The sequence below is a fragment of the Nerophis ophidion genome, linkage group LG11, assembly GCF_033978795.1.
Source record: "Nerophis ophidion isolate RoL-2023_Sa linkage group LG11, RoL_Noph_v1.0, whole genome shotgun sequence".
In the NCBI taxonomy this organism is placed as follows: Eukaryota; Metazoa; Chordata; class Actinopteri; order Syngnathiformes; family Syngnathidae; genus Nerophis; species Nerophis ophidion.
The window spans coordinates 55,620,747-55,646,749 of record NC_084621.1 but is presented as its reverse complement, the minus strand read 5'-3'; the positions used below and the strand labels follow the sequence as shown (position 1 = coordinate 55,646,749).

At 40.5% G+C, this 26,003-nt stretch overlaps 1 protein-coding gene and 1 long non-coding RNA gene across 3 annotated transcripts in view; one reads left to right on the top strand and one right to left on the bottom strand.

Moving 5' to 3' along the window:
- The window catches only part of LOC133562272 (uncharacterized), a 37,931-nt gene extending 21,779 nt beyond the window's left edge, over positions 1-16,152 (top strand). The window contains exons 2-3 of the long non-coding RNA XR_009808872.1: positions 15,753-15,953; positions 16,037-16,152. This is a non-coding gene — a long non-coding RNA (uncharacterized LOC133562272). The remainder of the gene's footprint in view (positions 1-15,752; positions 15,954-16,036) is intronic.
- The window catches only part of LOC133562270 (cholecystokinin-like), a 292,686-nt gene that overhangs the window by 23,542 nt on the left and 243,141 nt on the right, over positions 1-26,003 (bottom strand). The window lies entirely within an intron of this gene.

The window sequence follows — 26,003 nt, the reverse complement described above, 5'->3', positions numbered from 1 at the left end:
ATCCATAGCGGATCTAACATAACCGAGAGAATCCAGTCCAAAGTGGATCCAATGTAGTAGCGAGAGTCCCGTCCAAAGTGGAGCCAGCAGAAAACCATCCCAAGCAGAGGCGGATCAGCAGCACAGAGATGTCCCCAGCCGATACACAGGCAAGCGGTCCATCCTGGGTCCCGACTCTGTACGAGCGGTCCATCCTGGGTCCCGACTCTAGACAGCTAGTACTTCATCCATGGCCACCTGACCTGTGCCCCCCCCCTCCCCCCTCCACAAGGGAGAGGGGGACAGAGGAGAAAAAGAAAAGAAACGGCAGATCAACTGGTCTAAAAAGGAGTCTATTTAAAGGCTAGAGTATACAAATAAGTTTTAAGATGAGACTTAAATGCTTCTACTGAGGTATCATCTCAAACTGTTACCGGGAGGGCATTCCAGAGTACTGGAGCCCGAATGGAAAACGCTCTATAGCCCGCAGACTTTTTTGGGGCTCTGGGAATCACTAATAAGTCGGACTCCTTTGAACGCAGATTTCTTGCCGGGACATATGGTACAATACAATCGGCAAGATAGGCTGGAGCTAGACCGTGTAGTATTTTATACGTAAGTAGTGAAACCTTAAAATCACATCTTAAGTGCACATGAAGCCAGTGCAGGTGAGCCAGTCCAGGCGTAATATGATCAAACTTTCTTGTTCTTGTCAAAAGTCTAGCAGCAGCATTTTGTACCAACTGTAATCGTTTAATGCTAGACATGGGGAGACCCGAAAATAGTACTTTACAGTAATCGAGACAAGATGTAACAAATGCATGGATAATGATCTCAGCGTCGTTAGTGGACAAAAGGGAGCGAATTTTAGCGATATTACGGAGATGAAAGAAGGCCGTTTTAGTAACGCTTTTAATGTGTGACTCAAACGAGAGAGTTGGGTCGAAGATAATACCAAATTCTTTACCGAGTTGCCCTGTTTAATTGTTTGGTTGTCAAATGTTAGAGGTCGGTGTCTAGCAGGACCGATAATCAGCATTTTCATTTTTTTGGCGTTGAGTTGCAAAAAGTTAGCGGACATCCATTGTTTAATTTCATTAAGACACGCCTCCAGCTGACTACAATCCGGCGTGTTGGTCAGCTTTAGGGGCATGTAGAGTTGGGTGTCATCAGCATAACAGTGAAAGCTAACACCGTATTTGCGTATGATGTCACCTAGCGGCAGCATGTAGATGCTGAAGAGTGCAGGGCCAAGTACCGAACCCTGGGAAACTCCACACGTTACGTTAACATAGTCCGAGGTCACATTGTTATGGGAAACACACTGCATCCTGTTGGTAAGATAAGAGTTAAACCAAGACAGGGCTAAGTCTGACATACCAATTTGTGTTTTGATACGCTCTAATAAAATATTCTGATGGATGGTATCGAAAGCAGCGCTAAGATCGAGGAGCAGCAACATAGATGACACATCAGAATCCATCGTTAGCAATAGATCATTAGTCATTTTTGTGAGGGTTGTCTCCTTAGAGTGATTTGCCCTGAGACCTGATTGAAAGGTTTCGCATAGATTGTTAAATGCTAAGTTTTCATTTAGCTGATCTGCAACAATTTTTTCGAGGATTTTCGAAATAAAGGGAAGGTGAGACGGTAGTTTACCATGAGGTCAAGATCGAGGTTAGGTCTTTTAAGGAGAGGATGAATAACCGCTTTTTTGAATGCTAGTGGAACAGTGCCAGATGAAAGTGATGCGTTTATAATATTTAGCACTGACGGACCTAATTATACAAAAAGCTCCTTGATAAGTTTCCCAGGAAGTGGGTCAAGTAAGCATGTTGTTTATTTTATTCCATTTACACGTTGTAACAATTCTTCTAATGTTATTTCATCAAAACAAGAGAAACTATTTTGGAGAGCAGTATCCGCCGTATATACAGTCGTATCTGTGTTAATAAAACCCAGTTGTAGCTGGGACGCATTGTCTTTAATCTCCTTTCTTATGAGTTAAATTTTCTTATTATAGAAAATCATAAAGTCATCTGACGAGTGGGTGGAGCTACTGGAAGGGGTCCCTTGTTGGGTTAGCGATGCTACTGTACTAAACCAAAATTTATGATCGTTTTTATTAAGGCGGCTGAGATTTGAGTAATATTTAGCTTTAGCTAGGGTAAGCATGCGTTTATAAGTTATTAAACTATCACTCCATGCTTGATGGTAATCCTCAAGTTTAGTCGTGCGCCGTTTGCGTTACAGCTTTCAAACAAACCTTTGACGAAGTGATCACTACAAACTAATTAATTATTTGATTCTGCTCCCTTGGACTGGAGTGCGAGTTACTTTTTTTGTCATCATTTTAGAAAATCTTGCACTCCTTCACCCTTCTTTGTACCTTTTGAACAACTCTGAAGAAAAATGTATCCTTTTTACTGATTTGAACGGTTTGTATAGCCGAAAACAACGCAAGCATAGGGAATTTTTCTTTAAGAAACCACCACCCATATCTAATGAGCAGGATGTGAGCCGGATGTGACGTCATTTAAAACCATGCTGTAAGTATACTGTATACTGTATGTAATGTAGTAACAGGTACATTTATAATAACATGATTCATTTACGTATTTTGATCATTTTAAGCAAAACTTTCTTTTTTTTTGTCAACTACATAACTGATTACTACTCACTGCAGACTTCATGAGAGCCAACAAACATAATAAAACATCACTTACTGTACGATGTCTGCTGACAGGATGCCGACTGCTGGGATGTTCAAAGAGTACCAACTTTTCCTAATAAGTCCTCGTCCAATCCAGGTGAAAGGCGTGATTTATGATCTTGAATAAAGTTTGACGGGCAAGGAAACGAGGAAGCAGCTCATTAGTTGATCATATTAACATAGACACACAAGCTTGAGATCACATCGCCGCTATAAATACTTTGTCACGTTTACAATAACGATATCACTAATACTTCTCAAGTCAAGTCACAAAATGGAGTATTGTTGGCGCTTTTTGGAATTTTTTTAATGGGGCAGAATAGAGGACCTCCCATTAGCTCCAGTTTTATTCATGTTTATTTACGAGTTAGAAGGCATTAAAAAAATCGATCTGTCGTCATGTCTTTCATAATGATTGTGAACGATGGACATAATAGGCAATTCCCCTTTCATGTATACCTATTTTAAAAGGACCATGTTGACATTGTAGATAACCGCAAATAAATCCCCCATTTCTCTGTATGTCAAAATACAGACACAATTGTGAATAACCAAGACTATTGTGGAGGTTCCTTTCTTCCTCCTCCAGGGTTCGATGGACCAATGTGACCACAACACCTTGAGACGTGGGTTTTAACAGGAGAGTTTTTTTTTATTTTTCGTTTGTTGTCCTTTTATAGTTTCTTCTGTTTGCTTTTCAGCAATCTGGTCTCGTTGTCAAAGTTTCTTCTTTTTGCTTTTCAGCAATCTGGTTCCTCTGCTCATGGTCTCCGGCGCTGCTAATAAAGGAACAGGTGGTTAGATAACTCGTTCCAGCTGAGATATCCACTCACCTGCTGCTTTTGATCTGATTGTTCGAGGCGGGGACCTGCTCGCTGACTACAGGTGGTTCGGCCGGTCGGGATCGCTGTGCCGGGGTTGTCCCTTCCGGTGCCGAAAGTCGTCGGCGGGGTGTTGGGGTGGGCCTTTCGTCCGTCCTCGTAGTTGCCTCCCGGTGGACAGCCAGGTGATCCTCTGCCAGAGTCACGGCCATCTTCACGTCGATGGGGCGGTGGTACCTGACCCATGCGGCGGTCCTGGGTGGGATGGCGTCGATGAATTGTTCCAGAATAATATACTCTAGTATTTTTGGATCTTGTCCATTCAGCTGAAGCCACCTGGTCGCCGCGTCCCTCAGCTACTGCGCCAGCACGAATGGGCGGTCTTCCTGGCACAGTTTCATGGCTCGGAACTCCCTTCTCTGGTGCTCTGGGCTGCTGCCGATCCGATCCAGGATGGTGTGGCAAAGGTTGGGGTACTGCATTCGGGCGGCTGCCGGGAGACTCAATGCCACCCGCTGTCCCTCCCCCACCAGGAGCGGCAGGAGCTTCACGCCCCATTCTTCCTCCGGCCACTTGTATGAGGTCGCAGTGGCCTCGAAAATGTCCAGGAATGCACGGGGGTCCTCCTTTTCCACCATGCGCTGCCTGGAAACCGTCGCTCCAGCACCTGATGTGCCTGCTCTGCTCATTAATGTTTGCAGCAGCTGGGTCTGCTGCTGGCTCGCCGCTGACACCTCGGCCAGCACTCGCCCGAGCGCCACCAGGGGGGTTGTGGTAGACATTACCTTGGTCCAGTCGATTGGGCGCCAGTTGTGGAGATTCCTTTCTTCCTCTTTCAGGGTTCGATGGACCAATGTGACCACAACACCTCGAGACGTGGGTTTTAACTGGAGTTTTTTTTTTTTTTTTCGTTTGTTGTCGTTTTCAAGTTTCTTCTGTTTAATTTTCAGCAATCTGGTCTTGGTGTCAAAGTTTCTTCTTTTTGCTTTTCAGCAATCTGGTTTCTCCTGCTCCCATTATCTCCTCTGCTCATGGTCTCCGGCGCTGCTACCATGAATTGATTAACGTGGACCCCGACTTAAACAAGTTGAAAAACTTATTCGGGTGTTACCATTTAGTGGTCAATTGTACGGAATATGTACTGTACTGTGCAAACTACTAATAAAAGTATCAATCAAAAAAGCTAATAAAGGAACAGGTGACTAGATAACTCGTTCCAGCTGAGATATCCACTCACCTGTTGGCTGCTTCATGGCCGGCTCCTACACACACCCCGCCCGCAGGGAACGCGTGGACCACGCCCCTCTCCACAACTATGTTTTGTTGCACATACGATGAACAATAATCCCCAATTTTACACAATTCATTGCATAAAAAAGAATCGTAAAGTTTTAAGTCAGACTGGAACTGTACCTGCATTGCATGCAGACAGTCACACAATCAGGCTTTGAGTCTAACAGTATTTGTGGCATGCCTTGCGAAACGCAATTGAGCTTGCCTGTGTTATACTGATAGATGATGCTATAAGACAAACATTGAACAACATTAGCTGGAAAACAATCTGAATGCTCTTACCAGTGTTCGACTGTGATCAAATGGGATTCATTAAGAATGATTCAACTCATGGTTTCCTTTCAGAATGTATCTTTAGCAATTTAGTTGACTGTTTTTGGATTTTACAGAAGGTAATACTGCTCGTTATTAGGAATAAACAAAATGAGTGGTGTACGTGTTCGTTTATGTGTGCTTGCCTGGGTGTGCGAGCCTAAGGTCCTGACTGTTTTAAAGGCAATGCGTCTTAAAAATTTGTTTTCCCAGGGGAAATAACACAAGCAGACTTTGGACTGATTGCTCTAATGGAGCCATACTAATGCTCTTTGCGTCTTGCTGACACGTGTATGGGCAACTCTGAATTAACCGTTCAAAGTGGTTCCAGGGTTTTATTTTTCTAATCAATCCAGTTATAAAGATGGGACTCAAACCTGAGTACCATAAAGGTGCAGACACAAATGGTATTAACTAAACTAAAAACAAAGTGTCTCATTTCAATGCTCAATGAATAGATATTTTTACTTTAGTAGCATTGTCTTGAGGCAAACATTAGATATAGTTACTGCTGCTAGCTGTCCTGAATCTAGTGAGCATGTTCCTAAAATTCTCAGGTTGAAACGCTCCAAAATTAGGTTGTACTTTGATTCATCCATCTGTAACAAGTGCTCATATGTCATGTTTTACAACTCATGCTGTGTAAGTAACTTAATTTTGCATGTAGGATTAACGAATAAACATTGTTGTATTTTGTTCCCTAAATTTTGTACCAATAATGAATTTCAGCCTGAATTGCGTGGCATGTATGCCTGACGTCAGTGTACTGTATGTACTTGAAACCTTTCCACTTACTTGTTTTTTCTGTTAAAATTAATTAATTTGATATGTAATTTATGTGATATTGCTGAATGTATTACTTATAACTGTGGTTTTATTGTTAAAGTATATTCAAATTCTAAATATTTGGTAAAAGACCCTGTTTAAATTAAAGTTGAAGTTAAAGTACCAATGACTGTCACACACACACTAGGTGTGGCGAAATTTGTCCTCTGCATTTGACCAATCCCCTTGATCACCCCCTGGGAAGTGAGGGGAGCAGTGGGCAGCAGCGGGGCCGCGCCCAGGAATCATTTATGGTGATCAAACCCCCCAATTCCAACCCTTGATGCTGAGTGCCAAGCAGGGAGGTAATGGGTCCCATTTTTATAGTCTTTGGTATGACTCGGCCGGGGTTTGAACTCCCAACCTACCGATCTCAGGGCGGACACTTAAGGGCAGGCACCTAAACAGATTTGGCACTGGCACCAGATAATATGCACATGTAGTGAGTTGCACCTACTTTGCCAAGCACAATGCCATATAAAGCGTACACCAGGGGTGTCAAAACTCATTTTAGCTCAGGGTCCGCACGAAAGAAAATGTATTCCCAAGTGCGGTAAAATGGTAAAATCATGACATAATATCTTAAAAATAAAGACAACTCAAGGTTGTTTTCTTTGTTTTACTTTGGCCCAAAATAGAACAAGCACATTCTGAAAATGTACAAATCACAAATAAGACAAAACACTTCAAGTTTGGTGAAACTTCTGAGGAAATTGGAGCAGTTTCAAAAACAACAATGATCTTAGACTTCGTCTCAGTGTATCTTCAAAACCAGGATTAAGTCAGTCTTTCTGGGATTAAACAGAAAACACAACATGTAAACTCTTCGAGGTATCAACTACCTCCCTTGTCATGTCCACGTATCAATCCAGTGCTAACTCAACAAACAATAAGAAACAGAGTTCACTTTTCATGTGTTTGACAAAGACATTTTGGGGGAGTGAGGGTGCCAAATAACGATGTGTTTGAAACAGAAGCAGAATCAGAATAGTTTTAATTTCCATTGTTTGAGAACGGGTTCACAAACTAGGAATTTTTCTTGGTGCAACATAAAACTGAAGACATAAATCGACAGATTTTAAAGGCCTACTGAAATGAGATTTTCTTATTCAAACAGGAATAGCAGGTCCATTCTATGTGTCATACTTGATAATTTCGCGATATTGCCATATTTTTGCTGAAAGGATTTAGTAGAGAACATCCACGATAAAGTTCGCAACTTTTGGTCGCTAATAGAAAAGCCCTGCCTTTACCGGAAGTATGTGCGCGTGACGTCACGAGTTGCAGGGCTCCACACATATTCACATTGTTTATAATGGAAGCCACCAGCAGTAAGAGCAATTTGGACCGAGAAAGCGACAATTTCCCCATTAATTTGAGCGAGGATGAAAGATTTGTGAATTAGGATAATGATAGTGAAGGACTAGAAAAAAAAAAAAAAGTGACGGCGGCGGCAGTGTGAGCGTTTCAGATGTAATTAGACACATTTACTAGGATAATTCTGCAATTATCCTAGTAAATGTTTTAATAGTGTTTTAGTGAGATTTTAAAGATTGTAAAGACATACCTCGAGGTCGGATGGCTGTGGTGAACACGCAGTGTCTCGGAGAGAAGCCGAGGAGCCAAGCTCACAGCTGCCTTTTTTGACAGCTGCTGCAGGACGACGAACTATCCACTGATGTCTCCGGTAAGATATATATATCACAATTTCCCCATCCAAAAACATGCTGGTTGACGTAGAGAAAACATGTTCGCCTGACCGCTCTGCTTCACAACAAACAAAGAAACATCGGCTGTGTCTCGGTGCTAAAGACAGATGCAATCCACCGCTTTCCATCAACAGCATTGTTCTTTATAGTCTCCATTATTAAATGAACAAATTGCAAAAGATTCAGCAACACAGATGTCCAAAATACTGTGGAATTATGCCATTAAAGCAGACGACTTTTAGCCGTAACTGGTGCTGAGCTAATATTTCCTGACAGTCAGTGACGTCACGCGTACGCGTCATCATTCGGCAACGTTTTCAACAAGAAACTCGCGGGAAATTTACAATTGCAATTTAGTAAACTAAAAAGGCTGTATTGGCATGTGTTGCAATGTTAATATTTCATCATTGATATATAAACTATCAGACTGCGTGGTCGGTACTAGTGGGTTTCAGTAGGCCTTTAAGTTTAATTTGGGTCGAGGAGGAGGAACCACTTTCACCCTTTACTGAGTACCTCTTGCTTTGGCTCGGTATTAACCGTTTGCTTGCTAAACAGAATTGCTATTGTGACATCCAGTGGACACATTTAGAAGAGCAGTTTCTTTCATTAAAAAAAAAAAAAAAAGGAAGCTCATTTTAATACTTGGCAAACTCATCTCGCGGGCCGGACGTTTGACACCCCCAGCGTACACTGTCAGGCTTTTTTATCTATAAAAGTCGTCAAAGCATCGTCACTGCAATAAGCAGTGTGCACATCTGGTTATCGTCTCAGGTAACATGGTATAATAACACTACAGATTAACATCAATCTCCTCTGCTAAGGTTTTTATGGAATTTGATCTGCTTTAGACATGGCACTTGGAAGGACTACAATGCTGTTAGAAGTTTCTAGGACGGCCGTACTTGAATACAAGTAGAGACGAGAGTGCCCCTTCGTTCATCATATTTCTTCTCCTCCCCTGCCGTGTTTTGACAGCGTTATTGCGTGCCTGAGGCAGTCTATCACTGGCAGGAGAAACACACATACTGGGGGTACCAGTTCATGCACATGCACTACAACAAAGCGCAGGAATATAAAAAGAGGCCAGATTAGCTACTAATGCAACTCTGTTGACACTAAATCTAGACACAATAACATTTAACCTGCTGCTTTAACCAAGATTTTTTTTTCCCCCCATCCCTGCATTTGTTAAGTCTGATGATGTCACGCTTGATGGCTGTTGCTAGGCAGCAACTGTCTATCACTAGGATGTCTTCAGTAAATCTAATTGTTTGTGCTGATTGATTGGCCTGTAACCTTTTTGTACTCAAATGTTAATGATGTTTGGTATCAATTAGAGAACTAAATGCTGAATGCTGTACAGTTATAGGCACCGACTAGATTCCGTATGAACAACCAAATACCAATTTACATAAAATGAAACTGATTGGCAACACTAAGTTGGCTCTAGTGCGTCTGCCCTACAAAACGAAGGTCCTGAGTAGTCCTGTGTTCAATCCTGGGCTCGGGATCTTTCTGTGTGGAGTTTGCATGTTCTCTCCGTGATTGCGTGGGTTCCCTCCGGGTACTCCGGCTTCCTCCCACCTCCAAAGACATGCACCTGGGGATAGGCCCCTCCCACTTCCAAAGACATGCACCTGGGGATAGGTTGATTGGCAACACTAAATTGGTCCTAGTTTGTGAATGTTGTCTGTCTATCCGTGTTGGCCCTGCGATGAGGTGGCGATTTGTCCAGGGTGTACCACGCCTTCTGCCCGAATGCAGCTGAGATTGTCTCCAGCACCCCCCGTGACCCCAAAAAGGGACAAGCGGTAGAAAAATGGATGGATGGAAACGATGCCATATTTTGGTACCTTTGTTGTGGTTCAAGCACTTGTCGGGCAGCAGGCATATTCATAGTGGACTGCTGCTTGATAGCACTGTAAATTCCCATTCCAAAAAAGCAAAAAAAAGCGCTCAACAATGAGATCCCACTTTTCAAACTGTGCTAGCTCGATTTGATATGCCATATACTGTACATATTAGCTCACTGCGATCCATGCGCCTCTAAAATAGTTTTGTAATAATGATATTGCCAATACTTGGTGCATATTCAGGTTTTGAGATGTAAATGGTGTATTGTTGGCGGGTTTTGGATGTTATTGTAAATGGTAAATGGGTGATACGTACACTACCTTCAAGGTACTCAAAGCGCTTTGACACTATTTCCACATTCACCCATTCACACACTGTTGGCGGGAGCTGCCATGCAGGGCCCTAACCACGACCCATCAGGAGCAAGGGTGAAGTGTCTTACTCAAGGACGCAAGGGACGTGACGAGGTTGGTGGAAGGTGGGGATCGAATCAGGAACCCTCAGGTTGCTGGCACGGTCACTCTCCCGACATCGCCACGCCGTCCCCAGTAAAGGGCTTAATGGGCGGAATAGATGAGCCTTTGTTGACGCCACTCTTAGCTCACTTTTGCGAACATTTATCTACACAAAAAATGAAAAACACAAGTGTTCTTTTCATACACAGGAATTGTGAATAAATAAACAGCTCATTTCCTGGCCATTTTTGTGTTTCTCCAGTATGGCTGTACATACGGAAAGTGCCAAAGACAGACATTTGGAGCAGAATATAGAAAATTGTCGTCTGAAACTGTGGCATTTTGTGGCTGTTTGGATTAACTTTTGTACGCACTTTGCGGATTGGATATATAGTTGGATGCGATTTAATGCAGGGGTGTCAAACTCATTTTAGAGCAGCACGATAACTTAAAAATAAAGATAACTTCAGATTGTTTTCTTTGTTTAAAAACAGAACAAGCACATTCTGAAATTGTACAAATCCTAATGTTGGGGTTTATTTACACTTACATGTTGTAGTATTCTATCGTTATTTGTCATTATTTATATTTTCCAAATAAATTATGTGATAATGTTCATCAGTCAACTCATTGGTGTTAATTTTCAATCAATTGAGATAAAAAACTTATATCAATATCAAATTACACTATGTTATGTATGTAGATTGATCATTTTCCCCGACTGATGTACTAACATCATGTGCTTTACTTTGTACATACCGTATTTCCTTGAATTGCCGCCGGGGCGCTAATTAATTTAAAACCTCTTCTCGCTCCTGTGCTTACCAAAGGCATGAGGTAAAAGTAAGCATGCGCTAATTATTTTAAAACCTCTTCTCACTCCGGCACTTACCAAAGGCATGCAGTAAAAAAATTAGTGTGATGTAAGTTTGGACACTAAATCCTACTGAAAAGCTCTTAATCTTCTTCCCTTTATGCGATTTCAAATTACCGGTATTGATATCAGCCTCATCCATTTTGAAAATGATGACAGGGGAAGTGTCACTCGTGATGTCACGAGTTTGACCAGGCGGTAATACTAAGCATGCGCTAATTATTTTGCGAAGCCAGTTTGACCCGGCAGTAATTCAAAGCAGGCGCATACTAAATACCCTGCGGCAATTAAAGGAAATACGGTATGTAGCATCATCTACAAAAATAAAAATAATTGCTATTGCGACATCCAGTGGACACATTTAGGACAGCTGTTGCTTTTATTCAAAAATTGCAGGTTAATATTTAAAACCTGTTCGGGGGCCTGATCCGGTCCTTGGGCCGTATGTTTGACACCCCAGGTTTAATGTATAAATCAAACACAATTTAGTATTTTAGCAGCATTTATTCTTCCATTATGCTGGTACTTTAAAAAAATCTATGACTCATCTACAAAGTTTGGTTCAGTTCTCGCAGCCAGCACTTTGTATCGGAGTTGGGGTTGGTCAGATTGATGGTTGAGTTTTCTAGTGGGCTGAGAGGATGGGGCACTCATTATGTGGTGGGCAGTCGAGTCGATGGGTCCTCAGAAACAGGCAGGCTGTTGTTCATATTATGAGTGAAGCAACCAACACTACCAGTTTTTTAGTCAACTTAGAACGACGCATTCATTGTGATGAGCCCTGAAAACTGATTTAACTTGATGCAGACTAGGGGGTAGTTTTTAGCTGGCTTTATCTTTGCAGTTACAATAAAATAACAGCAAGCACATTCTCTGTAAAACACTATCTTATCCGAACCATCTTATCTGAAACCTGTTCAGTGGCCTTGTGGTTAGAGTGTCCGTCCTGATATCGGCAGGTCGTGAGTCCAAACCCCGGGCCGATTCATACCGAAGACTATGAAAATGGGACGCATTACTTCCCTGCTTGGCACTCAGCATCAAGGGTTGGAATTGGGCGTTAAATCACCAAAATGATTCCCGAGCGCGGCCACCGCTGCTGCTCACTGCTCCCCTTGACTCCCAGGGGGTGGAACAAGTGTGTGTGTCATAAACAGAGGTACTTTAGCTTTAATTGTATCTTACAGCCGTCTATAAGCGTTTAATACATTTGTGTACCACCAAGGGGAGGGAGAGAAGCAAGGGTCAGGTTGTGTTGCTTACCCCCTTCAGGGTGTGGGACTTGTAAGTTTAAAGCGGGTGCTCAGAAGCTGTACTAAACATTGGAGTGTATGTGTGCGTCCATGTGTATATTCCTCAAGGCATCTTGGAACTAATAAAATGGTGGCAAAGAAACACCTTCCAAAAATTGAACTGGAAATGAAGAAATAAAAAGGGAGCAGGAAGGAGGAGACAGAAAAGATGCTTGGTGAGAAGTCAGTTGCGACATTGTTTAGTTCAACCAATTAATCGATCAAAGTTAATTTATATAGCCCTTAATCACAATTAATTCAAAGGGCTGCACAAGCCACAACGACATCCTCGGCTCAGATCCCAAATCAGGGCAAGAAAAAATCTCAACCCAATGGGATACAATGAGAAACCTTGGAGGGGACCGCAGATGAGTCACTTGTCTTATATGACAAAACAAAAGATACAGCTGACAGTTATTGATTAAAAAATCAAGCATAATCGGCTGAGTGTTGCCACATTTGTTCTGACTCTTGAATGTTGACCTTGTCTCTTGTTAGTTCACTTCAGGGGTGCCCATTACGTCGATCGCGAGCTAGAGGTCGACCGCGGAGGGTGTGTCAGTCGATCGCCAGCCAGGTATTAAAAAAATAGATCTCAAACATAGCGATCATCAATCTTCACTAAGACGTCACTTTTGTCACTTGATTGACATTCACGGCACCCGAGGGTCTAGTAAGATGATGCTGGCTGCTGCCAACTCATTATTAAGAAAAAAGGATCCAGAAGGAAGGCGAGAAATACTTTTTATTTCAACAGACTTTCACGCTGTACCTGCCGTCAAAACTCCAAAGACCGACTGCCAAAAAAAAAATAATCCATCCATCCATCCATTTTCTACCGCTTATTCCCTTTCGGGGTCGCGGGGGGCGCTGGCGCCTATCTCAGCTACAATCGGGCGGAAGGCGGGGTACACCCTGGACAAGTCGCCACCTCATCGCAGGGCCAACACAGATAGACAGACAATATTCACACTCACATTCACACACTAGGGCCAATTTAGTGTTGCCAATCAACCTATCCCCAGGTGCATGTCTTTGGAAGTGGGAGGAAGCCGGAGTACCCGGAGGGAACCCATGCATTCACGGGGAGAACATGCAAACTCCACACAGTTATATATATATAAATATATATTTTTATATATATATATATATATATATATATAGACTGTACAACTCCTCTCTGGGACGGGGGACGGGGGGTATTAGGATGACAGGGGATGCAAAACATTAACAGTGCAATACGTTTTCATAACATGGTCACTACTGCCTACTTTGTCTTGTTATATTCTTATTTTACTGTTATATTGTTATTCCCATTGTTTTTATTCTTTTCGTAATATTTCTCTATTTTGTTTCCTTTTAACCCCCCATTATTTACTTTTTACTTTTTTTTTTTTTTTTTTTTTTTAATTGATCTCAACTCTGTACGATGCTGCTGGAATTTTAATTTTCCTGAAGGAACTCTCCTGAAGGAATCAATAAAGTACTATCTATCTATCTATCTATCTAAATCAATCCAACAACAAAATACACGACAATACAATAATAATACAATTCCAATTCCAAAACCAAACCCGGCCCAACAACAATCAGAATAGCAATCAACCGAGCAATTGAAAGGGCACACAAACATGATACAAAACAATCCAAAGATAGTCAAACAAAAAATGAATAATATCAACAACAGTATCATTATTAATAAGTATTCCAACATAGCAGTGATTAGAAATCCCTCATCGACATTATCATCGCAACATTTAAAAAATGAATAATAATGTCACAGTGGCTTACACTTGCATCATATCTCATAAGCTTGGCAACACATTGTGTCTAATATTTTCCACAAAGATTAAAAAAAAAGTCGTATTTAGGTACATTTAATAGTTTAAAAAATGTAAACTTTGGATCCCGTATTCCAATATATGACTCATTGTTATAAATGATAAATGTGTTTTATTTCCGACTTATTTCCATAGCTTGTGTGTACCAGTCACTATGAGTTGGAAAATACACATCTATACATTTTTTTATTATTACCAGTTTTATTATGATGAACATTGAAATAAATACATTTTTACTCTTTGATGACAGTTCCTGTCTTCACAATAAAAGCCCTGCTTCATCCTGCCTGCGCTAACAAAATAAGAGTCTCGGAAAGCTAGCGTGCACAAGCTAGCAAGCTATGGAGTTTGCTGCAAATGCATTTCTTGCAAAGTGTATAAACACGAGTATGGAAGCTGGACAAATAAGATGCCAAAAACCAACCACTTTCATGAGGTATTGGACAGAAAGGAGGACTTTTTTTTTATCGTCCATTCAAAAATGTGGACGTTATCATCACTATTGTCTGATTCCAATCAATGCAAGTCATCAGAATCAGGTAATACACTCATTTATATTCTTGTCTTCATAAAAGAAATTAATCTCTATGTGTTAAACATGTTTGTATTATCATTAAACACCATTAACTTTTTAACAAAAATGTCTTTCATAAAAAAATAAATATAAATTATATATATTAATGAGGTACAAACGTTTGTACAAATGTAGATCCCCTCAACTTGGTCAATTGAAAAGTAGATCGCCTGCAGAAAAAGTGTGGGTAACCCTAGTTTCTTTAAATGATACCTCCATGCAAATTTCAGTATGACGGTATTGTCATTGTTTACATGAGAAGGAAAAATAAAAAGCGGTTTAAGCAGGTACTGCATTTCCATTTTTGGGTAGTGGTGGTGGTTTACGTTTACAAGTTGAAAACTTTTTCGGGTGTTAGTATTTAGTGGTCAATTGTACGGAATATGTACTGTACTGTGCAATCTACTAATACAAGTTTCAATCAATCAATCAAATAATGGTATTTGTTTTTCAACCATTGTTGTCCTTAACTCATATTTATTGTCTGTAATGCTCATGATGACAATAATGTCATGCAGAACTGGTAAATATTTTGTATTTAAGTCGATTCATAGAGTTTATTAGCATAACATGCACTGGTTTTGTACATGTTTACAGCCAAAGAAAACAACCTTTAGTGATAAAGTAAAAACAAATGCAAAAAATCATATTTATTTTTCATCCATCCATCCATCCATTTTCTACCACTTATTCCCTTTCGGGGTCGCGGGGGGCGCTGGCGCCTATCTCAGCTACAATCGGGCGGAAGGCAGGGTACACCCTGGACAAGTCGCCACCTCATCGCAGGGCCAACACTTTTTATTTTTCAGCCACTTTAAATTATTATTTTGCCCTTTCTTCGCCCTAATGCAGGGGTAGGGAACCTGTGGCTCTCAAGCTAGATGTGGCTCTTCTGATGACTGCATCGGGTTCTCAGATAAATCTTAACTGACATTGTTTAACAATATAAGTAATGAATAATTCAGTTGGTAATCACAGTGTTAAAAGTAACGTTCAAAATATAAAACATTCCGTTATGTTTACTGAGAGGAGATGACGGCAGACTGACACCAGGTGGCGGTAATGTTCAATAGTTTATTATTATATAATAATAATAATAAACAATACTAAACTAATAACATAATCCAAGGAGTTGGAGTGTGTCAAACCCAAGTGCACATGTTTGTTATTATGTGTGTAAATTAACTGAAGTGTGTGTGTGTTGTAGAGAGCGAAGGAACAAGGCAGTCCGAAAGGCAGGCAGATGAACATCCAGGGCAGGAGAGGCTAGATCAGTGTCCAGGCGAGGGTCGGGAATCGAAGAAGGAAGTCCAAAAACACAGGGAGGAAAAAAAGACGATCTCGAAGAGGGAAGACTCTGCGGGTGAGCAACACGGACGTCAGAATCATGGAAGGAAACACAACAACGGTGAGCGAACATCAGGCTTACAGTACACAGAGAGGTGACTAAGTTCCCGCCTTGATCCTTGGGTCCATTGGACCTTTATCCAGCCCGCCCTCATCAATACCAGGTGAGCAGATTGGCGAGTGGGTGCAGGTTTGTCGCTGGGTGGGTGTGCTGCACTCAGCGTGAGCGGGGGCGTGTCCAAGCGAGCAGCCAGAGGAGGAACTGTGATAAACAGATGCAGGAGTAAAACGGGTTCGAATCCACTGCTGTGACATATTCTCATGCATTTTAACCCATCCATCCGTTTTCTACTGTACCTGTTCACAAAGTGGCATTATTGGTAAGAAGTATTTTATTTATTACTGGTTAGCTTCAAAATAGCAATGTTATTAAAAAGAATAAGGGACCTATTACACTATAAAAATGTTGGTCTTACTTAAAAATACACGCATCTAGTTGTATTCAGTGTTAAAAAATATTATTTGGCTCTCACAGAAATACATTTTTAAATATTCGGCTTTCATGGCTCTCTCAGCCAAAGAGGTTCCAAAACCCTGCTCTGATGTATAGCAAATTATGTGAACTCATAGTACACATGTTCACACCACAAATTAACAACTAAATAATCAGGTTGATACAAAGTGCTGAATAAATGTAAAAGCCAATCCTCCATTTTACATTAATCTATATTAATCAATTTATTATTAAGAAGCAACCATATTTGTACACATATTACTGACCGAAAATGTCAAACTATACCTTTATAATCATCTGCAACCCCCTTGCTTCATCCTATATGACAAATTGAATACATGAATACGTATAGAATAACTATAAGGTATGTTCTGTAGTCTAGTTTCTACTTGAAATAATTTTTTTTTTCTACAGGCTATTCAGTGTGATCTGAAACCTTGAAAAGCTTCCCTGCATAAAAGCTAAATGTCTCCAAGAAATCCGCAAGTTGTTGAACGTGATGGTTTTTGCTCCCATTTGTCTTTCACCACCTGACAGCTTCCATGATGTATTGCAATTCACCATTAGCAGCTGACTTTGTAATCTTCTCGGAGAAACCGTTAAGCGCACTGCCAGTTAAGTAGTGGTTTGTCACAATAACGTTGTCGCCTGACGGGAAGACATTCAAAGTGTGATTTGCAACTTTTTTACATCAACAAACGACTGTGAAACATAGGGCAACCCAGGTAAAGAAATGAAAATCATTCCCTTGTGGATTAAATCGTATTTGAGGCTGTGTCTGCACCCAAAAAAAATACATTCAAATATGTGTTTCTCTTACATTTTTGATCATATTGGGCTTGGTGCCATTACATCCATCCATCCATTTTCTACCGCTTATTCCCTTTTGGGGTCGCGGGGGGCGGTGGCGCCTATCTCAGCTACAATCGGGCGTAAGGCGGTGTACACCCTGGACAAGTCGCCACCTCATCGCAGGGCCAACACAGATAGACAGACAACATTCACACTCACATTCACACACTAGGGCCAATTTAGTGTTGCCAATCAACCTATCCCCAGGTGCATGTCTTTGGAAGTGGGAGGAAGCCGGAGTACCCGGAGGGAACCCACGCATTCACGGAGAGAACATGCAAACTCCACACAGAAAGATCCCGAGCCTGCATTTGAACCCAGGACTGCAGGAACTTCGTATTGTGAGGCAGACGCACTAACCCCTCTGCCACCGGGAAGCCCGGTGGCATTACAATGGATCTTGATTCATCAGTGTAGGTAAAACAATCCTACTCCCTACTCCTTAAAGGGGAACATTATCACCAGACCTATGTAAGCGTCAATATATACCTTGATGTTGCAGAAAAAGGACCATATATTTTTTTAACCGATTTCCGAACTCTAAATGGGTGAATTTTGGCGAATTAAAGGCATTTCTATTATTCGCTCTCGTCAAATCAGCTCTGTTATTTTCTGTTTTTTCGACTGTTTTCCGTACCTTGGAGACATCATGCCTCGTCGGTGTGTTGTCGGAGGGTGTAACAACACGATCAGGGACGGATTCAAGTTGACTTACGTGGAGTGTGCATCGATTAGCACGGCATGCTAATCGATGCTAACATGCTATTTAGGCTAGCTGTATGTACATATTTCATCGTTATGCCTCATTTGTAGCTATATTTGCATCCAGCCCGCCACCCACATTTAATGCCAAACAAACACTTACCAATCAAATGATTCAAGTTGCACCAGTGTCAAAAGATCTGAAAGTCCCTCGTCTGCACATTTTACCGGCGATGCTACGACAGACATGGCACAGAGATGTATGGATACCCTGCGACACTCAACGCAGATGCATTTCCAACGATAAAGTCAACAAAATCACAAAGGTGAGTTGATGTTATTGACTTATGTGCTAATCAGACATATTTGGTCGCGGCATGACTGCCAGCTAATCGATGCTAACAGGCTATTTAGGCTAGCTGTATGTACATTTGTAGCTATATTTGCATCCGGCCTTTTACTCCACCCACAATTAATGGCATACAAACACTTACCAATCGACACATTTAAGTCGCTCTTGCACATTTTACCGGCGATGCTACGACAGACATGGCACAGAGATGTATGGATACCCTGCGACACTCAATCAATTGTTGGTTAGAAGGCGATCGCCGAATAACTTCAATAGTTATTCGCTCAATAGCTTCAGTTTCTTCTCCAATTTTGTTTTCGCTATCTGCCTCCATACTCCAACCATCCATTTCAATACATGCGTAATCTGTTGAATCGCTTAAGCCGCTGAAATCCGAGTCTGAATCCGAGCTAATGTCGCTATATCTTGCTGGGCTGTCCACCATGATGGCATCACTAAATGACGTCACATGAAAATGGACGATAGATTTAAAGATAGCGAAAATCAGGCACTTTAAAGCCTTTTTTTCGGGCTAATCCATGATGGGTAAAAACATTTTTAAAACTTCGAAAAATAAAATAAGCCACTGGGAACTGATTTTTTATTGGTTTTAACCCTTCTGAAATTGTGATAATGTTCCCATTTAACACCAAAGTGATTTTAGGAGCTATGTTGTTAAGGGTGATATGCCCCCGGTGGGGTGTCCTATGGCAGAATGGTCCTTGGTGATGGATCTGGTGAAAAGTGATTCAGAAGACTCGTATGATTACTACCAAACTGCTCAGCAGCAGTTGACCTTTCCCGTGATGTTGTTGGTAGGCATCCAATGTCTCAAAGAACGCGGTCAACTTAGTTCTCCTAGGGTCCCAAAGACGTGCCTCATTTTTTCCATGTAAATGATACACTGTGTTTAAAATCACAGTAACCAGTTGCAGTGCAACCATTTACTGAGCTTGCTGACAAATTATCATTCATAAAATTTGTTGCCACATATTTATTTGTCTATACTAGTTGGTAATGTCAGCGCTTCTTAAAAAACATCCAAACACCTCCATTGGGGGGGAACAAAAACTTTCGTTTTGTTCTCGCCAATTCCAGATCCTAAATGGCTGTCAAAGTGTCCCAACTTGTCAGACTTTATCACAAGCCATCAACTGCCCAGGCATGATTTAGGAACTACAATAAACTTACAGGGAGCAAGTAAATTCAAGGAAACGAGGAAGCGGCTGATCAGTCGATGATGTAAACATAGGGACACCACTATAAATAGTTTGTCTGTGTTAGCGCTCACAATTATAATATCACTAATACTTGGTTCATATTCAAATCACAAAATGTAAATGAAGTATTGTTGGTGCTTTTTTAATGGTTCTTTATTGGATTCCACAGGTGAAATAGTGCAGTTCCCATTGGCTCCGCCGTAAGCAGACTTTTACTTACCTTTATTTAATATTTAGACTGTATAAAAAAAATAATCCATCCATCATGTCTTTCATAATGATTGTGAACGACAGGCAAATATCCAAAACAAGTGCAGTTCCCTTTTAAGTCACAGCCCAGCTGCTATCTGCTGTTGCAGGGGCGAGCTAAGGGCTAATGCTGTATCATGCCGTTGCAAGGCGATGTGTTACTTTGGTAGAAATACAGTACCTCTGTGTTTGCTCTTACAATGTCGCTACAGCTTGGGTATTATACAGGTTACAGAACATAAATGAAGTATGGTTGGTGGTTTTTGAATGCATTTTTAAGACTGATTTAGAGTAGGCTGACCATATATGTGTATGCTTGCTTTAGTACTATTATCTTGTGTTTATCATATAGCGTTGTTGTTGTTTTTCGTCGTCGTTGTTGTTGTTGTTGTTGTTGTGCTTGCTACCATGTTTCATCATTCCATGTACTTTGTATATACTGTCCTCTGGCCCCCCTGTCAAAAGCTTCTTCTAGCTTATTTGGGGGACCTTTTCACGTACCAACATCTTTAAATGATGATATTCACTACTATTGTAATTGTTATATGGTATTGTGAATTAACTTGAATAAAAAAAAAAAAAGACTTAAACCGATATTTTGAAATCCCAAAAAGAGGACACATATATGCGTGCCAAGGCGGGCAGTACACAGAGAAGGCCGGGACTAGGTGAACATTTGCCAATGATACTTGAACTTGCTTTATAAATCATATATTTATTTAAATAAAGCATTTTTTCTCAACTGTTGACGGCAGTGTTGGTGCTAGGAATTTTCAAAGTGGGGTCCCGTGGACCCCATCAAGTCATAAAAATGGGGTCCCACAGTAATTTTTTGTAAGCGTTTTGAAAACAAATGAAAAACGTATGCATTGTCCTGTTATATCTCACATTCTATACTGTGTTTTGGAAAAAGGTTGTCATAAACGTTACTTAATTCATTAAAAGAAATAATATAAAAATTAAACAAATGTGTATACATATGTAAATGTATTCAGTTATAAACATTCGTTCACTTTCTTCTTTCCTTCATGGATCTAAACTTTACCACTGTTGGTACTTTTTTCCATGTTTTTATTTAATAAGTTGTAGGTGTATTTATTTCAGTATAAAACTTTTAAAATTGTTTTGCTTCAGTCATGAAATGATGATAATGGTGTGCCAGGGCATACATACATTTTATATTTAATGCTTGAATCTCTCGGGTGTAGATTACCTTCAGATCTATTCCTCATTTCAAATTGTTTTAGTTTTTTTTATGTTTTTTTTTTTTTCCGCCCTCTTTTGTCAAACAAAACTATGTTTTTTTTATGGCAAACACACAAAATATGCAAAATCTTCCATCAAAACTATTTTTAAAATAGAATATTTGATGTGACCTAATCGGAACCTTGGATAGGTCAATAATTCATAATAACATTGATTTTGATTCATATGTTTTGAGAAATCACAGTTTGAAAGAAAAAAAAACAGCTTTGTTTTATTAGTCAACATTGCAACTTTTTCTGAATGATATTTCACCTTTAAGATTTTTATTTCACTTTTGTCATGTTTTTGTTTATTTTAATAGTATTTTTAGAATTTGCCGTGGGCCTTTAAAACATTAGTTGTGGGCCGCAAATGGCCTCCGGGGCACTCTTTTTGACACCCCTGCTATAGATAATAAAACATTAAATCTGATAAATCTATCGATAAAAAGCAGAGCCTGGCAACGCACGCGCATTTATCATAACTCTCTCACTCTCCCTGTCTTTGCCCCTCCCTCACTAATGCTGCTGGGTGCTTGAGTTTTTAACCCCTTCTTAACCCTGGACGTACATTGAAAATACACGCAACGCTGACTCAAAATGCCGGACATTTGAGGCATTTAAGAAACCCCGCCCGGACAGCCCCGCAGAAGAGGACATGTCTGGGAAAAAGAGGACGTATGGTCAGTCTAATTTAGAGGCTAAATGGATTGCTCCCATTAGCTACATTGCTAGCCACCTAGAACAAGCCAATATTAAAAGTTAGAATGTAAAAAAAAGTTCAGTTCCCCTTTATAGCAAGGGCCTCTGCAACTTGCTTTGGTAAGACATTTAGCTTGTTAGCGAGCTGAATAACTGTTGTGGGTACAATATATCATATCTCATTAACCAGAGCTGATGTAGAAAAACCGATACCTCAGACATTAAATTCCTTGTTCAATGTGTCCAAACCAGTCACAATCTGAATCGATATCATTAGCTGATCATTAGAATATAAATTGTAACGAGACTGTAAACACAAACTTGGACCTTTAATGGCAGAGTATACCGTACCCAGTGCCCACCAAAACACAACATACACTGATAGGAAACATGTGTTTGCCCTCTAGATACACATATTAATAATGAACCTCATCTATAATCTCCACACATGCACACAAGGTACCTGCAGTTTCCTCTGATTAATACCATAATGGTTTCCGGTAAGAATACAGGGCAGCGCAATATACAACACGGGGCTCATAAATCTCATTTAACATTTCATTCACTATAACCATAACCTCGAGCATGGCACCGTGCATGTGTTTGTTTGAACAACATGCTGAAACTCCAACAAAGATATCAGCTGAAAGTAAATGGAGCAGAGGAAACGGCGCCTGTGTTTTGTGTAGACTCTTTTACTGTTGACTGATGATTTCCAAGTGCACATGTATCAGAGCACAGGTGCATGTTGTTGAGGAACAAAAGGACTGGAAATAAACTCACTGAGTGTTGCTCTAAATGTGTTGTAATGATATCTATGCCATGTAGAGAGACTGGTAAATGTCATATTTTACGTTCTAAGTTATAATATAATCATTTTTACTGCATTCTGGCATGTCCATCCATCCATTTTCCACTGCTTGTCCTTTTCGGGCTCACGGGTATGCTGGAGCCTATCCCAGCTGCATTCGGGCAGACAAGTTGCCAACTCATGGCAGGGACAATGTTGTGTACAGGAGGAGTAGACGGCACAGACAGCAGGGGCGTGGTTTTAAGCTGTATTTATTAATATATATACAGTACTATATATATATATATATACATAACAAATAATAATATTAAATAAAAAATCAAAATTGAGTGTGACGAATCCAAAAAGTGTGTGTGAGACTATGTGTGGTGATTAGGTGTTGAGTGTGTAACCAGTAGTGTTGAGCAAGAGGCCGAGGATCAAGAGGGACAAGGCAGAGCTCGGAGGTCCTTGAGCAGGCAGGAAGTCTGGGGGCTATAGCAAGGCGTAGAAGGTCTGTGTCCAAGTAGGAGGTTGAGATCCAGGGAAGCAGAGGGAACAAGGAAAGATGAGACACACAGCTTGTCAACGCGGGAACGGAGTTCTGCAGTTGGAGCGACAAGGAGGACATGAGACAATCAATAAGACGGGGGAGAAAACACAGAGAGAACAGGATTGCATGTAGCATGTAATACGGCTTACTGTACAGGACAGGTAGCTACGTTCTGGCACAGGATTGCAGGTTGTGCAGGCTTATGAAGGCGGTCCTCTGATTAGGGACAGGAGGGTTGAGTGCTGATGGAAAGCAGCTGCTTGCTGCCGCCTGAGGTGCACTCCGCGGGGCTCATTGGAGAATGCGCAGCGGCATGCGCTCGCGCCGTGACGGAAATCAGATAGACAATTTGATTGAATTTGTCGCTGCATTGTATAAAGCACAAGGTTTAATTTGTGGGAAAAAGTACCGGCTTATAGTCCGGAAATTGGACAAATAATACGTTGACATGGACTATTCAGTGATTTGAGTTATTCTGTGCTCAAAATTGCTTCATTGCAACGTTGCCTCCAATTTTTTGTGTCTTAGCAAACCCACAAATTCCCTGAGCATACCGTGGACCGCATCAGGTATATATGTATAAGTATATATATATATATATATATATATATATATATATATATATGTGTATACATATGTGTATATATATATACATATTTATTTATCTAGTCCTTCACTCTCTATATCCTCATCCACAAAATGTTCATCCTCGCTCAAATTAATGGGGAAATCGTAGCTTTCTCGGTCCGAATCGCTCTCGCTGCTTGTGGCTATGATTATAAACAATGTTCAGATGTGAGGAGCTCCACAACCCATGACGTCACGTGCACATTGTCTGCTACTTCCGGTACAGGCAAGGCTTTTTTATTTGTGACCAAAAGTTGCGAACTTTATCGTCGATGTTCTCTACTAAATCCTTTCAGCAAAAATATGGCAATATCTCGAAATGATCAAGAATGACACATAGAATGGACCTGCTATCCTCATTTGAATAAGAAAATCTAATTTCAGTAGGCCTTTAACTAAACTTACTAGAAAAAAAAACATTTTGTGGTTTGTGCAGGACACATTGTTATGTAAATTTTTTAAATCTGATTAATGATTAATTTGCATTAATGTGTTAATTTTGCCAGCCCTAGTTTATTTATGTGCAAAAGATAACATTTTAAAGTGGAGTCCATTTGTAAGTCAGGAGTAGAAACCATAAAAGTGCAGCTTTCAAGAACATGTTTGTCCTTGCTATCTTGAGTAAAAATCCTTGTGCTTCATCACATCTAAACTACATGAGGCTACTTATGTTTCAAATACAGCAGCAGATGTGCATAGGGGAGCACAAGCAAGGACCCACAAGCTGTCCAACATCTACAAAAAAGTGCCAACAGCTTAATTAAAGAGCAAGTGAGTCAGCTCTTGATGTGCGGCGTGCTTGTGCATAATAACAACTGTCAGCAAGTCAAGTGGCCACAAAGAACAATGGTCTGTGTGTCTGTATATTCATGGGAGCAGTTCATGCTAAGAGTGTGTTGGCGTCAAACCTGCGTTCCAGATGATGTCAGTATCCCCCACACACACACGCACACGCACACACACACGCACACACAAACACACACACACACTCACACACACACACACACGCACACACACACTCACACACACACACACACACACACACACACACGCGCGCGCACGCACACACACTCGCACACACACACACATGCATTTTGCTGTGGATGATGGCTGGCACGGTACTGATGGGGACACTCACTTTTGAAATACATTTTTTTTTTGGGTTGTTCTATTCATGCTACCAATACTTTCATTAAAGCAAAAAACAAACAAAAAAAATACTTCAACTGACTTTATTCTGTTTTGCATGCATTATAGGAGTGGTTCTCAACCTTTTTTCAGTGATGTACCCCCTGTGAACATTTTTTTAATTCAAGTACCCCCTAATCAGAGCAGAGCATTTTTGGTTGGAAAAAAGAGATAAAGAAATAAAATACAGCACTATGTCATCAGTTTTTGATTTATTAAATTGTATAACATTGCAAAATATTGCTCATTTGTAGTGGTCTTTCTTGAACTTTTTGGAAAAAAAGATATACAATGACTAAAAACTTGTTGAAAAATAATCAGGTGATTCAATTATAAATAAAGATTTCTACACATAGAACTAATCATCAACTTAAAGTGCTCTTTTTGGGGATTGTAATAGAGATCCATCTGGATTCATGAACTTATTTCTAAAAATTTCTTCACAAAAAAAAGAAATCTTTAACATCTTTATTTATGGAACATGTCCACAAAAAATCTAGCTGTTGTCACGACTTGGACTTGGACGTGGATTGTTTTCCAGAGGTGCCAAGCAAATGGAGTGGAAACGGCGTGAAGGTAGAGACATCTTTTTATTTTGACACTATAACTAAAAACAAGAACCAACAAAAAGCGCGCACAATGGCGGTACAAAAACTGGACTATGAAACAAAAGACTAGCACAAAGGCAATTAACTATAAACATGAAACAAAAACTTGCACTGGGGCATAAATATCGAGAAAACTTAATGTGACAAGGGCATGAGAAAAAACAGCATGGATATCATGGGTGCAGGAGGTGATGTTGCCAGGCTAACTACCTGGTAACTGTGGCTTAAATAATACTATGGGGATTGAAAACAGGTGCATGACATGGGGACAGGTGAAAACTAATGGGTTGGGATGGAAACAAAGCAAACAAGGAAGTGCAAAAAAAACCAAACAGGAAATTAAAGAGTCCAAAGGTCAAACAGCACATGGCCAAACAAAAACATGATCAGACATGACAGCTGTCAACACTGAATATTGTATTGTTGCATTTTTTTCACCGTTTATGAACTTACATTCATATTTTGTTGAAGTATTATTCAATAAATATGTTTATAAAGGATTTTTTAATT